The sequence below is a fragment of the Phocoena phocoena genome, chromosome 8, assembly GCF_963924675.1.
Source record: "Phocoena phocoena chromosome 8, mPhoPho1.1, whole genome shotgun sequence".
Classification (NCBI taxonomy): domain Eukaryota; kingdom Metazoa; phylum Chordata; class Mammalia; order Artiodactyla; family Phocoenidae; genus Phocoena; species Phocoena phocoena.
Window position 1 is genome coordinate 75,944,625 of NC_089226.1, and position 17,852 is coordinate 75,962,476.

Genomic DNA, 17,852 nt, shown 5'->3' on the forward strand with positions numbered 1-17,852 from the left:
AACTTTCCCAAGGTAAAATTGAGTCATGATATTTTAGTATAACGTGTCAGCCAAACCAGCAAATAGTGAGCAAGGTTTCTCAGGGAAGCCAATGGAATGTCTATGTCACTGGAAAGGTGATCATTTGCCCTGATTTCCAATTTTACAGATGTGTAGAAAGGGAAGACCATCATTATATAACATTGGTAACTGAGATTCATAGAACTTATTACTTAACGGGACTCACAGGATGATTTAGTTGACACTCCTTATTTAACAAATGAGAACACTGAAGGTCAATAAGGGAAACTGACTTGATCAAGAGGACACAGAGGATATTATGGATTTGGAAAGAAGTTGTTATGATTAGCTGTGCTTTTGCTTTTACTTTGATTTTTTTAAACTGGTTTTTACTTAAGGAATTAAATAAGAACATTTATTGGTTCAACCACTACCCCATATCCACCACTCACATAACCTCAGAGTGGGAGGTGAGGGAATATATTTTCTCTTCCCGTAATCCTCTGCATAAAGAAACAACAGCCAGAGGCCTAGCCTAATTTTTAAGGAGGCCCACAAGCCATCTCTGCGTAACTTGAGGGCAGGAATGAAAATGTCTTAATCTAACACTCTGGAATTTTTCCAGTTCCATAATACAAAAGTTTACAGTTCCTATAAGAAAATTGTTCTAATGATGTCTCTAAATTTTATCACTGGCCACACTCACTTACTCTGATCTCAATCATGCAAAGTCACTTTCCCTTTCATTTTCCCCCTCATCCCAATGCCCACCCCCATCTATACTGTTGTATGCATCTAGTATTTTGCAATTTACAAAATGCTTTCCCATGCACTCCCTCATTCCATCCACACATCTGCCTTGTAAAATCGAAAGGCCCCATATCAATATTAGTATTTCTATTCTCCAAGTAAAGGAACGGTCTAAGCAGTATAGTTAACTTCCTAAAGATTCCACAGACAGGATTAGAACAAGAATACAGGCTATCTGGCTACAGCAAGAGAGTAATTTATTTTTTACTTTTAAATCACTTTATTAATCTTCTGATTATAAATGTAAGATGGGGGAGGGGATCTTCATTAAGGAAAGAACAGTATTAAGAACAGTGAAAATAAGGGTAATCAAAAATCTTACTATCCAGAGATAAGCACTGTTTAAAATTTTTAGGTTATTTTCTATGAAAAATACACAGAAAACTCTCATATACTTTGTGATTTACAAATTTGAAGTCATACTTGATCTACTGTTGCCAACTACTTTTTTCGTTTAACAGTGTGGCATGCATATTTTCCTATTTGATTATTGGAGTTCTATAGTCTAATATATTACATAGCATAGGCTATATTTAATCTATTTATGCAATACCTTAGTTATGAACATTTCATTTTTGCACCCTTTTCCCTTTATCCTTCTGCTTGCGTGGTGTTTTGGGGAAACCTGACGTCACATATACATATACCTTTAACTTCTATAACCATGATGGATATTTAAGTTACTATTTGTAGTTTATTGTTCCTGTGTTTGTCTACAGAGAGTACTACTGGCAATTGGCTTTTCGGGGATTCATTTACTAGTTATTCACTCAATAAATGTCTACTAAGCAGCTACACTGTGCAATCAGGGGGGATACAGGGGGGAGAAAACTGCCCCTGTTCTCTTGAACCCTAAAGTCCAGTCCCCTTCTTGAGATGTTGGCGACACCCCCAGCTGCCCAGTCAGGCCACACAGATGTGACGGAGAGACGAAGCTCCCGCCTAGACACCAGAAACTTGCTAACTTTCCTGAGAAAGGATTTTTCTTAATCCCCTAAAGACCTAAAGTGGGCTGCATTCAATGTGCTCCCTACATCAATTTTTTAAAAGTTTCAGGTGAGGAAACTTTTCTCAGCCTCAGAGATGCCTGTGCTGCAAGGAGCCTAGGCTGTGGGGTTGGGCTGGGGTGGAAATCAGTATCAACCATCTCCAGTGCCTGACTCTCTGCAGGAGGGGAGAGGGATGGATTGAACTTCTAAGTGCATTTTTTTCTTTTCTAAATTTCTTTCTGTTTGTGCTCCTCCCCTGGGTTTTTAAGGACCTATATATTTTCTCTTTTCATTATTTTCCCCTTTATCTACATGCTGCCTCCCTAAGTTTTAACCTCAAATAGGGGCTATTGACATTTAATTCTACTCTAGTGATGTAATTAGCAGGTTTTTCTTTTCTCTCCATCTTCATCTCATGCAAGACCTCAAACCTCAATTTTCATTCACCAGCTGTCAAAAGTACTTTATTAATGCGAAGGTTATCGGTCTATGCTATACAGTCCCTTTAAATGCTCAAGCTTCTCCAAGCTTTCCCCTGAATGCAGCAGGCACCTGAAAGCTGCATAATATGGTCTCTTACCCTGTCTCTTGTCCAAATTCAGTAGCTTTCATGAAATGAAACCCTTGGCTTTCACGAAGAGCAAACAAAATGAAGAAACCCCTCCAGTTTTGTGAAATCACATTTGAGAACACGTTTTATTATTTTACCTAATACGCGTTAGATAAAGATCTAAGAGTTTGAGGAATGCTTTTCCTGATTCATTAGAGCACTGTCAACGATTAGATAGGAAAGGACTTGGGATCCACCATGGCTCCTTTGTCTGCTTCTCAAGGAGCTTATAGACACTCTTTTTGGCTCAATTGCTGCTTTTATCTCCCTTTCTCATTTTCATTTAGTTTTCATCTTTTACAGTTTGTTGGTTTGTTTAGGTGTTATTTACCTTTGATTTTATTTTGAAGGAGGATGTGAATGAAGGATCAAGTATAAAAATTATGATAATAGGAATTATTTATAGCTTATGAAATGCCAGATAGTATTCTCAGGATTTTATTTGTATTAATTCACATAATGTTCACAATAGCACTTGATGGTAGATACTACTATCAACCACATTTATAAATGAGGGAACTTTGGCAAAGAGAAGTTAAGTAACTTATCTGGGGTCATACAACTAATGGAGTAAAGTTAGAAAGTGAACACAAGCCATCTGGCTCCAGACCCTGTACTCTTCATCACTACCGTACACTGCCTCTAAATAGGTGTGTGACTTTGGGAAGTTACTTAAGTCTACTGATGCTTAATTTTTTAATTTGTAAAATGACAATCTAACACCTCATTAGTAGCTGGTTTTGCAACTAAGTCAAATAACAGAGAGCTTGTTAGCACAGCAAGCTGCACTTAGTGTTTAACAAATGTCCTTTCCCTTTCCCTTTCCTCATTATACTAAGTAAACACTAGACATTAACTCTTCCAGTATAACTTTGTCGGATTCATCAAAATGGACCATTTTGGAAACTATCTTTAGAGAAATTTTTATTTTCACCATAACTAAATTACTCATATTTGTTCTCTAAATTACTTTTTTGAATTTGTATGTTATCAGTTATTTGACACAAGTGCAGAACATTAAACACTGTTGGATGCGACTTATGTAAAATATAATATATACTTATACAAATTTAAGAAAGTATATACTGCATAATGAAAGGATAAAAACATAGGTTGGAAGGATACACACAAAAGTATTCATAGCAAAGGACAGACTCTTCAATAAGTGGTGCTGGGAAAACTGGACAGCTACATGTAAAAGTACGAGATTAGATCACTCCCTAACACCATACACAAAAATAAGCTCAAAATGGATTAAAGACCTACATGTAAGGCCAGAAACTCTCAAACTCTTAGAGGAAAACATAGGCAGAACACTCTATGACATAAATCACAGCAAGATCCTTTTTGACCCACCTCCTAGAGAAATGGAAATAAAAACAAAAATAAACAAATGGGACCTAATGAAACTTCAAAGCTTTTGCACAGCAAAGGAAACCATAAACAAGACCAAAAGACAACCCTCAGAATGGCAGAAAATATTTGCCAATGAAGCAACTGACAAAGGATTAATCTCCAAAATTTATAAGCAGCTCATGCAGCTCCATAACAAAAAACCAAACAACCCAATCCAAAAATGGGCAGAAGACCTAAATAGACATTTCTCCAAAGAAGATATACAGACTGCCAACAAACACTTGAAAGAATGCTCAACATCATTAATCATTAGAGAAATGCAAATCAAAACTACAATGAGATATCACCTCACACCAGTCAGAATGGCCATCATCAAAAAATCTAGAAACAATAAATGCTGGAGAGGGTGTGGAGAAAAGGGAACCCTCTTGCACTGCTGGTGGGAATGTGAATTGGTGCAGCCACTATGGAGAACAGTATGGAGGTTCCTTAAAAAACTACAAATAGAATTACCATATGACCCAGCAATCCCACTACTGGGCATATACCCTGAGAAAACCATAATTCAAAAAGAGTCATGTACCAAAATATTCACTGCAACTCTATTTACAATAGCCCGGAGATGGAAACAACCTAAGTGTCCATCATCAGATGAATGGATAAAGAAGATGTGGCACATATATACAACGGAATATTACTCAGCCATAAAAAGAAACGAAATTGAGCTATTTGTAATGAGGTGGATAGACCTAGAGTCTGTCATACAGAGTGAAGTAAGTCAGAAAGAGAAAGACAAATACCATAATGCTAACACATATATATGGAATTTAAGGAAATAAATGTCATGAAGAACCTAGGGGTAAGACAGGAATAAAGACACAGACCTACTAGAGAATGGACTTGAGGATATGGGGAGGGGGAAGGGTAAGCTGTGACAAAGCGAGAGAGAGGCATGGACATATACACAGTACCAAACGTAAGGTAGATAGCTAGTGGGAAGCAGCCGCATAGCACAGGGAGATCAGCTCGGTGCTTTGTGACCGCCTGGAGGGGTGGGATAGAGTGGGTGGGAGGGAGGGAGATGCAAGAAGGAAGTGATATGGGAACATATGTATATATATAACTGATTCACTTTGTTATAAAGCAGAAACTAACACACCATTGTAAAGCAATTATACTCCAATAAAGATGTTAAAAAAAAAGTATTCATAGCAATTGCATCTGGAAAGGAAGGAAGGGAATGGACCTGGGAAAAGCATAAAATAAACTTCAAAATTGCCATATTTTAATTTCAAAGAAGATCTGAAGCAAATATGAGAAAATATCAATATTCATTTATTTTCAGAATTCACATGTGGCTTTTAATTATATTTTCATGGTACTTTTCTATATTTTAAAGTGTAAAAACAAGCAAACCAGATAAGATATATTTCCCAGAGAACACAAGTCTTATCTCTCTCCAGTTTTTTTTTTTTTTTAAATCTCTGGGCTGCCAATGGAGATATTGTCATGATCTTCAAGAGCATTTGACAGTTTTCTGAAGCCACAGAACTTAGTACGACAGTTTTGGGAGAATGTTTTTATTTTATAAAGTCGAGGTAAAGGTAGAATTATATGTGTTCATGAACAGATTTATGAATCCAAATGAAGATCTTCTGTACAAAGCCAACAAAAGGGTGCATGAGAATAAATGTCACAGATGAAAGCCATTGTTCTTGACAGATCTCATCATAGTCTATTGGACTGCTTCTCAAAGATTAAAACAAAGGAGTGCTGGCGGGTGGAGGGGCATGTCTATCACTATGAATTCAGGGTGGAAATTAGTATATTGCCATTAGTCTAAAGGCACATTAACTTTCAATTCCAGTTGCAATGGGATCACAGATAAAACAAAATTATTGGGGTTCATGCCCTAGACCTGCCACTGCCCCTTTATATAATCCAAGACAAGTCATGTTGGCTCCCTGGGCTTGGGCTTTCCCATCTGGAGAATAAAGGGATTGGTTATCCTGAGTGGTTTTTGAACATCCTCCCAGCTCTGAAGCTCTGAAATTTTCTGACTTTATTCTTGCTGACAAATAGCTGAGTTCCTCAAGTTAACTTGATGAAATATAACTGTTCTCAGAATTCTGCTGAATAGAAGACTAAACATTTTCTGCTTACATTCCTATTGACTTTTTAAAAAAATTAGCCACCCATCTCAATAGCTAACAGGATGGACACTATTGAAGGCTCCCTTCATCCTAGTGGGCTTCTTACTGAGACGCTCCTTTCATTCTGACTTGAGATTTGGGAATTTCATGAAACCATTTATTAACTAAACACCCTGCAGTGAGTTGAAATGAGTCAAAGTTTCCATAACAGGTCACACTCAGCTTTTAATGGTGTAATGGAATGTGTTATGGAGTCCTGGCACTGGAAGGGATGGAAATACATGCTCAAACCCCCTCTTTCTATAGATGGGGAAGCTGTAGGTAGAAAAATGAAAAGACAGGCTTAAGTCTACACAACTAGTTAGTGACAGAGGGGTAACTTGGACTTATATCTTGGGATTCAAAACAGTGCTCTTGAGATAAAAACCACTCTTTCATTAAGTTAGTTTTTCAAACAATAAATATTTATTGATAATGTATTATATGGCTGGTCCTAGGAATACAGTGGGGAAAATGACTAAATGGTCCTGCCTTCATAGAACCCTTAATACAGTGGGGTGACAGATGGTAAAAATAACGGACAAAAAAATCTATTACTATTGTGATAGATGCTATAAAATAGAAGTATAGGTGCTCTGAGGATTTCAAATGGGGACTTGATCTAGTCCATGTGTTGAGGAAAATTTCTTCCGAGATGTGACATACAATGTGAGACCTCAGAGGTGAGAAGGAGTTAGCCTGACAGCACTATGTGCAAAGACCCCAATGTGGGAAGATCTTGGCAAGTATTTTAGTATTTAGTGTTAGCATTCCCCAAATGTTAATGAGTATATATGGGATTTAACTAATACATAGAAATGCTAATCAACTAATGCTTAAATCTAGCATGCTAAAACATTTTTTTCAAGAGCTACAATGTTTGCCTATTCATGACCTCATTCAACATCTATGAAGCTATGTGCAAGCATATATTACACTATGAGGATACAAGAAGGAATTAAACATGGTCTCTGCTCTGAGAAATGCTTCATTTAGAGGAGAAGAATGATACACATAGAAATAGGTATAGAATGTCTTCAGAGCAAATGAAAGATAACTTCATGTATATAGAATCTGTCATTTGGGCAGCGAATCCTGCATATCAACAGATTTCACAATTATTCCTTACATAAGTATACCACTTAAAGTTTTCAGGATACTCTTAAATATGATTTATCACAATTGCACTTAGACATTTCTTTGTTTATAACTTTATCATATATTTCTCCCACTAAACCATAAACGCTATGCAGTATATCTTTTGTTCTCTATACTGTATCCAAGGTCTAACATAGATTAAGAACTCAACTAATACTTAATGAATGGAAAAATGCATGGTCATATTTGATATGCACAGAAAATTATACAGATAGGCAGAAGGATATTATCCTCATTAAATTAATTCTTCTTTCCAGAAAGGAAGACAGAGAAAGAAAGAAGACATAGAACTAGAATTTGAAAGTGGAATAGATATTTGTCTACCTTATAAATGGAGAACAGGCATAGAGGCAGAGGCCCTATCATTGGCAGATCATGCAGGTGCATCTACCATAATGTGTCTGGAAGAGTGAGTGTGGTTGGACTATCAAGTGTGCTTAGGAGCAGGTATGAGGCTAGATAGGATGGTTAAGCTAGCTGTGCAGTGCCATAGATGCCAGGCTAAGGTGTTCAGATGTTTTCTTATAGTTGAAGGAATTTTAAGTGGGGACTGAGTGATAAGCTCTGTCTGGTAAATGTTGCACAGGAGTGGGAAGAGACTGGAAGCAGGTTCTGGACAAGAGTGTCAAGGAAGACGTGGTGGGGTTGTGTGTGGGGGTGGCACGCCCTGGGGACCATGGTGTATTTACAGACGTCAAGACAAAAGCTTGGCATATTTATTTCCATATCTACCCACTCACAACTCAAACCCCAGAGCAAGATGTGGATAATGCAAATATATTAACGAATACACAATTCATGCTTTCCGCACCTTGAATAATGATTCCAAGGCAGCGTGATCCGCTTGTCCCTGGCTTCTACAGCTCTAGACAGATAGAACCATGCACAATATTTATGAGACAATACTTTCTTCTTTTTCAAAATTCAGTATGAAACTCAAGGTTTATACACAAGAAGAAGAAAATGTATCTCAATTTTGACTTTGTTTTCTCTCTCATGTCAAGGGGCATATTTATTCCAGAAGTATCCCCAGGTTAATCTCTTTCCTCAAGGAAATTGATGCATTCAACCAAGGGAACAATAGCCTTAATGGTAGATTCACATTAAACTTTGGCCATATCCCCATCGTTTTTTGTGCTTTATTTCCCCCTTGTATTTCTTCCTTTTTCCTTGACAGAGCATAATTATTCGTGATGTGTCTAGAAACCCATATGAAAACTTAATGTATCACGAGGGCTTTCAAGGTCAAAATCACACTTTTTCATCAGTAATGATGGACATTATGGTTGCCTGTATTGGGATTTATTTTTAAAAAAACATAGAAAGGCCTGGGTGATCCAAAATATCCCCCTTACTAGGTGTTGCCAAGTGCAATGATCTGAGCATTGGACTTGCCTCCACTTAACATCTCTAATCATACATAAGCAAACCATTTCATTTCTCTGAGCTCAGTATCCTCATTTGCAAATGGGAATAACAATGCATATTTCACCCAACTATGGTAAAAATTGAGTGAGATGATTTGATTTGCATGTTTTGTAATCTTTATAAGGTGTCAAACAAATACAGTGTTTTCAAGTTCTTCCATTTAGTTGAAGGTAATACTCTCCCAGAGGCTCCCAGTAAAAGTGAAATATAAACTGGATGCCAATATATTAGGCCACTAATAACTATGAATATTTTATGGTCTATTATATGTTTTCAAAGTTCCTCTAGACATGCTCTCTTATTTGATCCTCACTCCAATGCTCTGAGACAGAATGGAGAAGGATCATTATTCTCCGTTTTTTTTTTTTCCAAATTAAAAAAAAAATCAAGACTCAGAGAGAATATTTGATTTGTCCAATGTGGGGTTAAAACCCAAGACTAGTGCTAATTCAGATACACCACAGTACTCATTCTTAGATCAGAGACCCAAGTGAAATAACTCCTAAGAGGGGTGGTAGTTGGGAAAAGCTGCTCTCTAGGAAGGGTAGGTTTGGTAGGGAGACCTCAGGCAGGGGTAGGCAGGAGAAGCCATGTGACTACGTGGGAGCCCTGTGTGGGGTGAGGAGAAAGGGAGCACTGAGAAGGAAGGGAATCGGTCTGGTACATCATGCTTTCCTCTGCTCACTGACAGCAAGTTACTTTTATTTCCATGTAGCCCTTATTTATCATTGTCTCATTATTTGTGCCTAAATTAGTGTTCCCCAGAGAACTCACTGAAAGTAGGAATCATGTCTTATTTTCTTTTCATATGTTCCATGTTACCAAAAACTATGCCTCCCACCTAATAAATACAGAATTGAGAGGAGGGAAGGTCAGAATACCTCTGTACAAGTTTCTTCAGGCTGTTGTAATGAAGTACCACAAACTGGGTGGTTCAGAACAACGGAAGTTTATTGTCTCAGTGTTCTGGAGGTCAGAAGTCTGAAATCAAGGTGTTCCTGAAGTCAATAGGCCCATGTTCTTCCTGAAGGCACTATGGAAGGATGGCTGTTCCAGGCCTCTCTCCTAGTTTTGGGTATTTCCTTGGCTTATTGGCAGCATAACTCCAATCTTCAAATGGCATTCTTCTCCCTGTGTGCATGTCTGTCTCTTCACGTGGAATTCGTTTTCTAAAGGTACTGGTCACATTGGATTGGGGACCCACCCTAGCCCAGTATAACCTCATCTTAACTCAACTAGTTACCTCAGCAATGGCTCTATTTCCAAATAAGGTCACATTCTGAGGTACTGGAGGTCAGGAATTCTACATATGAATTCAACCTATCACAACCTCCCTCTGGTCTTAAGAGAGCCTACCAGGCTCTCCATTTTTCAGAGCTTGTTCAGTTAGTGATAACGAAGCAGCTATTTTTTATACTCTTTCTCCATTACTCCTCTTTACTATGGGTAATAAGACTCTTGCAAAATGTTGCTACACTTGGCTTATTGTGGGCATTGGTTTCCCAGCATTTTCTCTAAGACATGCAGGAATGTGACCATCTCATCTTACCGCTAACATGTCCAGAAATGGGAGAGTGAACACGCATTCTGGACAGCAAGGAAAACATCACAGAGACACTGCACGGCCATTCTGCTGACAAGAGTCCATCTGACAAGACATGTTGTCGATCCCCTCAAGGATCAGATGGTAGAAGTCCTAGATCAAAGGGCAAGAAAGAAAATGAGCGCTGAAGACAAGGGCATGAAACAAGTGTACTTGGCTGTGTGACTGGTTTCTCAAATCACTCAAGAGGCTGATTTCTTCCATTTGGCAGTTTGTGTTTTACACTATGCTTAATGTCACTCAGAAAATGCAGCAAAGCTATTCAATATAATGGCAACAGCAGTCACTGCACGTGGTAGAGCATTTATTTGGTGTAAGTATTTATTTAAGAATCAACAACTGTGTATATCTCAATGTGAGATATGCAGAGTATATGAAACTGAATAGTTGCCTGAAAATCAAATAAAACCTGGAAGTATTCTTCTAGGTCATTCTGCTTCTGGGGTCTAATGAGGTCACATAACAGTTAAACCTGAAGTTCCCTCCTGTCTCAATGTCCAACTTTCTTTTGGGGGAGCTTCCCTTGGGCTGCCATAAGCATCTGAGTGACTGACGGGGCCTCTGCTGTATTTGGTACCAGGGAGCTGATTCACCCACTGGTCAGTGACAGTGCTACTGCTGGAAGTTTCATCAGGGACTCTTCCTGCTACCACCATGCTGACCTGAGGGGGTATGGTTCTCCCACAGACATAGCTTCTACATATGGCCTGTCTGTGACTAATGAATTACAAAAGGGCAGATAAGATTTGAAAGGGACATTGTTCCTTCCGGTTCAGGTGGACTGATGTCAGGGTATATTGCCTGGCACACAGGATTCTAGCTGGGTTTCAGCCCTCGATGGCTCCCTCAGCCTGGCCCCTTTGTGCAGGCTATGCCTTGCACCAAGCTATGAGATGGTTCTACAAGCTCCTTTTTACCACTCCAATCTTCCCTATAGTCATTCACAGCACACATCAAGACAAACTGAAGATTTTACAAAGAATTAATAAAGGAAGGATCCAGGATTATAGATGAAGTTTTCAATACAGAGATTTTCAACTGATCACTACCGGGATTAGAAACTCAGTAGGTACCAAGCATATTATGCAAAAGAAAGAGGAAGGCTAGTGTGGATATGATGGTAGGGAAAACTCATGCCCAGCCGAAAGGGGGCAGCAACTCCTCAGTTCCAGTAGACTGTGGCCATGTAGGAACAATGCCACTTTTTTTCCAAGAGACTGAAAATCTATGTGACATCTCACAATTTTTTTTTTAATGTTGGCAAACATATCGGCAGCTTAACAATCTATGTTACCTTACAAAATTTCTCCAGGACAATTTGGCCCGCGGGTTCCAACTTGGAAATTTCTGGGCTAACAATTTTGGAGGCTTGGAAATTCCTCAGGCATCTCTTAGGATACCCCACACTCATTACAGGCCTGATTTGCTGGCAATATCTAGGGATACCTCCCTACATTCCTCTTAGCCTATCTTCCAGTGGCAGAGACCACAGTTTTCCTTTACCTGCAACTGTGCTCAAAAACATCTACCCACATCAGAGGCCAGGCTCGAGAGACCAAAGTCCAGAGAGAGAAAGCATTTCCCTCCTTATCTAAGTCTAAAGCCTGAATTCCATTTATCCAACAAATATAGACTACGTGGCCACACATCGATCGGCAGGTATTGTTCCAAAGATATGTATGTATGTCATGGAGTTTATTACATGTCTAGGAGACAGACTTTTCTAGGTAAATAAATTAAAAAGATAGTTTCAGAATGGTATGTGTTAGGGCAAAAATTAAACAGGGTAGTGAGATAGAGGAGAATGGTGGGAAGGTGAATTTCTACTTTAGATCCAGCTGTCAAGAAAGCCTCTGAGGAGGAATCTTAAGGTTTTCAGAAGTAAAGCCTGCGATGGGGATTCCTGAGTGATTTGTTGAAAGTATACTCTGAGGAGAAGGGGAATTAGGGAAAAAAGAGAGTAGGAAAAGAAAGCAAATCAGGGATGTGGTCTCAGCTGTAGGTCCCGTAATCCTCATCCCACCAGGAGCTCTAGAACATGAACTGCACCACAACTGGTACCATCTTGAATCAAGAGGGCTGACGTCAGTCATTGACTTCAGTCTGCCCCTTGGTGAGGGGAGCACAACCTCTTAGGCTAGGGGACTGAGGGCAGTTCTTTGTAAAAGGTGTCAGCTGTGAGCTATTAACGAGCAATATACCCAACAGTTGAGAATGGGTGCACTGGCATAGCAATGGGTAAGTGCCAGCCATGTTCACTATGGGGAATAATATTTGATCTTGGCCCTGGAAGTAAGAAACAGTCAGTCATGCAAATATCTGGAGGAAGAGTACTTCAGGCAGAAGAAAGGGCAAGTGCCCTTTCCATCATGGGAATGACTTTGACCAATGCTTTTGGGGCCCAGTGAAAATGTGGGCCGTGGGATGAAATGTAGCTGGAGAAGTAGATGGGGAAACAATACCTGTATGTATTTTCTTGTGCTATGGGAAACTCACTATAAAGTTTTAAGTGAGTAGTGACATGATTTGACTTAAATTTCAGAATAAGATCTGAGGTTCCCTTGTGGAGGATAACTTGTAGGGGAAGCATGAATGAAAGCAAGAGACCAGTTAGGTTACCTTAGGGTCTAGTTGACAGACAATGGGGCTTGGACTAGGAAGGTAGCCATAGAAAAGGTGAGAAACTGTTAGAGTTGCAAGATATGCTGAAGGGAAAGCTGACAGGTTTCCTGGTGGATTAGATGTTGAGGTGAGGAAAAAAGAGGAGTGCGTAACGACCTCTAGAATTTCTGGTGTTTGGATAGTTGGTGGTGTTATTAGTTAACTCAGGTTAATATGGTAGATAAAAGAAAGTTTAGAGTAGGGAGATGAATAATTCTATATTGGACATCCTAAATATGAGATACCTATTCAACATTCAACTGTAGACGTTGTATAAAAAGTTGGATAGGGCTTCCCTGGTGGCGCAGTGGTTGAGAGTCCGCCTGCTGATGCAGGGGACACGGGTTCGTGCCCCGGTCCGGGAAGATCCCACATGCCGCGGAGCGGCTGGGCCCGTGAGCCATGGACGCTGAGCCTGCGCGTCCGGAGCCGCAAAAAAAAAAAAAAAAAAAAAGTTGGATAAATGAGTCTAAAGCTCAAGGTGAAGTCAGGGCTAGAGATATAAATCTGAGAGTCACTAACCAATAGATAATAAAGTTATGGGAGAAAGTGAGATCAGCCAGGGAAACAGTATAGAAAAGAGAAGGAGGTCCAGGACCAAGCTCTGGATTGTGCAATATTTACAGCTTGGGTAGGGGAGGGGAGCCAGTAATGGACAATAAGAAGGAAACGTGTGGAAAAAGAAGAGACTATCTTACCAAAGTTGTATTTGACTAACCTTGACTAATGGTCATCAATTTCATCCCTTCATGGTGTGGCAGCCACGAAATTTGGGGGGGATTGACTCCACCCCATAAAATGTGTTCCAAGTGAATATGTAGGGATAATCTCATCCCCCTTGACTCAGTACCTAATTGGGTTTGTTGCCCTGGTTTAAGTCAGGTAGTGCATGACATTATCTTGACTACAGGATTCCATTCTAGTCTGTTCTAGTCAATATGAAACAGACATCTTAATTTTTTCATAGTTAAAGAAAAGCTGACTTTTCTTCCTGGTTGTAAGTGAGGGAGCTCTTAATCCTAGATGTGTCTGGAAGTATCTATAACCATAAAAAGCACACCTGTGGATGAAGCTGACTCTTGGAGAGAGGTAGAGGTGAAAGAACTGTGTATAAATGGAGTCAGAGCCTGGACCAAACTCTACCTGAATCTATCCTATGCTATCTCTGAAAGTTTTATACTTGTATAAGCCAATAAATCCCTTTTATTTTTTGAGTCAGATTTTATAGCTTTAGTAACTTGCAATACAAGGTCTTCTAGTTGATGCATAATTCAGAAGAGAAGAGTAATTCAAAAAAGAAGGGGTTACCACAGTGTCAAATGCTGCTGAGAGTAATTTAAAGGAGGACAGAAATTAATGCTTAGATTTTGAAACATGGAAATTGTTAGTGATGTTAATAAATGTTCTTCTCTTGTGAAAAAGTAGTCCAAAGGAAGCACATATAAATCCATGAGATATTTTGGAGTCACACCACTCTAAATCCATACTTGGAAATTAGATCTTCTCTGAATGAAGCACAGGATTCAGAGATGCAACTCTGTCCAACATCAACAAACATTCACATCAAACAGTTCATAGCCTCAATTCCACAGCTTCTGAGACACCTCTATTTCTGATTATAATCTCTAAAAAGTACTTGCATAAGTAAATAACCCATTTGCATGGTTTCCCAAGAACCAAGAAATGGCCTACCACAAAGGTATAGTTATATTATAGTTAAACTCCCACCTCGTGTTATAGGAAGGTAACTGTTGTGACAATTTCTCCATTAAGGTTTAAACAACCTAAGGGATAATATCAGCCAGATTTTAACTGTAAACTGTCACATGTTTCCCTTCATCTAACAATCTCTGCAAAAGGAAAACCCTTCCTAAATCCATGACCCAGGAAGACATCTAAGCACTGAGACAATGACAATGGAGAATCCATTTTTCTTTTCCATGTCTTTCCCTGAGGAATCACTGCCTTTTCCCTAGGCATTTGGTAGCTGACCTCTGGCCAAGTCCACACTCAATTTCTGTTCAGGTTGAGCTGGAACACCCTATTAAACAAATTTTTTTGGCAACTTGAGATATGAAGCCTAATCTTACAAAAATAGAGAGATTATGTGGACGTTACACTTTAGGAATATACCTGCGTTTTAACTAGTGAAGCTTACCTAGCTGAGCTTAAAAGGATTCCACAACAGATGCTCGATATTCTTGGAATTAATTACTGAACCAGCTTTGAAACTTTATCTGCTATACGATGGACTTGTTCTAATACTCTCTTCCTCTTTTGCTTTACTCTTTCAGTTTACTGAGTTGCTCAATAAGAATGCTTTTAGGGCTTCCCTGGTGGTGCAGTGGTTGGGAGTCCGCCTGCCGATGCAGGGGACACGGGTTCATGCCCCGGTCTGGGAGGATCCCATATGCCGCAGAGCGGCTGGGCCCGTGAACCTTGGTCGCTGACCCTGCGCGTCCGGAGCCTGTGCTTCCCAACGGCAGGGGTCACAACAGTGAGAGGCCCGCGTACTGCAAAAAAAAAAAAGAATGTTTTTAATTTTTTTCATTTTTTAACGTGTTCTGCTATTTACTAGATGTCACTTTATTTTCTTTTCCTGGAGTCGTAACTCCTTGAACTGATAAAACCTTAACTACTCCCCATGTCTCCATATTTATTATCAGTTGGGCCTCTTTATTAAAAGAGGCAGACACCCAATCCAAATTGGAATGTGCTGGTTTACAAAAAACTTAAAAATCCATTGGCATACAGATTTCAGAAATCTGAAATCATGTATCCAATAATTAAAATGTTGAAATTAAGAATCTGTCTACTTTCCTCTTGAGTTTCAGACTTTCTTACACACACTCTCCTTTCTCTTTGAAGAAGAGAATATGATGTTCTAATCAACCAGACATGGGTTTGAATTCTATCCCTGGACTTATGGGTAGAGTCAGTTCCATTTGAAGTTCATGATCTGAGAGCAGTGGATGGGGATAGTATCTCCAAATAAAATAGGGAGCTATTCACAAACGAAGAAAGGTGAATGGTTGACAGATTCCAGATATTCCTCCTACTTCCCATTTCTCCAAATGAACATCAACTTTTGGAGCTAATTAGGTTTCTGCAGGCTCAAATTGGGAGTAGAAAATTCTTCATGAACACTGTGATGAGATGCTGAAGCAAGAAGAGAGAACAGAATCAAGAAATGGATAGAAAGACAACATGGAAATTTAATGGTACTTCTAAAACCAGGAATGGAAGCTGGGATACACAGTCAGCAATACAAGAACCAGGGATATGAGTATCTGAATAAGCAGGAAGCAAACCTATGTAATCATTTAAAGTCACATTTTCAAAGAATATTTAAGTCACATGGGAAAATACTATGTTGTAGAGATAAAAGAGACGCTCATCAAAGCTGTGACCTTTCCTTCCTCAGCACACAGCTAAACTGCATTCCCCAGACTCTTGAATTTAAGTGATCCTAAATGTCTGAGTTTCAGTCAATAGAATGTAGTCAGAAGTCATAGGTGCCACTTTTAAACCTGACTCCTGAAATCTCCTATGATCCTATGAGATCCTCCATGCATTCAGTTTAACTCTTATCTCCCTGCCAGATCCAGAGAATTTCGTGTAGGACTTCTGAAGCACCAGAAGATGGCATAGCCACTAGATGGAAGGAGCTGGGTCTCTGAATGACTGAATGGAGTAAATGTCCCAACTAAGCCATATTCTGCTATTAGTTACATGAGAAATACACCTTTGTTACATTAAGCACTGCAACTGGAGTTGTTTGTTATAGCAGTTAACACGCTCTAATACACATGATATAGAGTTTAGTTAGTTTTTAAATATGAAAAATTTATATTGGTATTACATTTATTTTGAAAAATAACAGAAACAAAACAGGAAGATATACACCAAAAATACTATGAATGGTTAATACAAAATACTATGAACGATGCCAGGCTTATTGGCAATTTTGTTATCTTTTTTTCTGGGATTTAAGATGATTTTTAATGAAAATGAACTAATGTTATATACTGTAAACAAAGTTTTCAGAAGGGTGTAGGGAAATTGTTTAAACTTTGCACTCCTCTTTATTGGTTTGATTTTGTACGCTATCTGGAAGGCAGAGCACAAGCAGAGGGATTGAGTTTAAAAGACCAGGGATGGTACAGACATATACTCCCCAAAGATTCTCCATTTGCACATTCAGGAAACCTCCATACCTGCAAGCTTCTCTTCCAGAATGTCTATGAAAACAAGGAAAGATTATTTCCTGCATGTGAAACAGATTACAGTAGGTACATTGGAATGAAGAAACTCTTATTTAAATTTGGTTGGTGGCAACTCTAAAACCCAAATTTGGGCAATTACAAACCAAGAGCTTGATTAATAGTAAAAGATCCTGGTACCTGGAGTGACCAATCCAATGAAAAATGGTGTGGGGGCTTCCCTGGTGGCGCAGGGGTTGAGAGTCCGCCTGCCGATGCAGGGGACACGGGTTTGTGCCCCGGTCCGGGAAGATCTCACATGCCGCGGAGTGGCTGGGCCCGTGAGCCATGGCTGCTGAACCTGCACGTCCGGAGCCTGTGCTCCACAGCAGGAGAGGCCACAACAGTGAGAGGCCCACGTACCGCAAAAAAAAAAAAAAAAAAAAAAAAAAAAATGGTGTGGGACAAGAACACAATATAGTTGTTAGGATGTAGGCTTGCTTGTTGTAAGAATAAGACTCCAAACATAATGGCTTGAACAGTACGAAAGTTTACTTTGCTCTCATCTCTGAGCAGAAAGTCATGTCCAAGGCTGGTAGGGTGACTTTGACCATATTGAGGACCGAGACCCACTCATTCTCTTGCTCTTCTCTCTTGAGGGTATTGCCTTGTCTGCGCGTTCACAGATGGCTCTCCTTCACTTCCACAGGACAGTCTGCAGGAAAAGGCATGTTCCAGAAGTTAAACATATTGCCTTGACAAATTCCATTCGTCAAACCCTAATCACATGGCCATACATATCTGCAAGGGAGGCTGGAAAATGTAGACTTTATCTGGGTGACC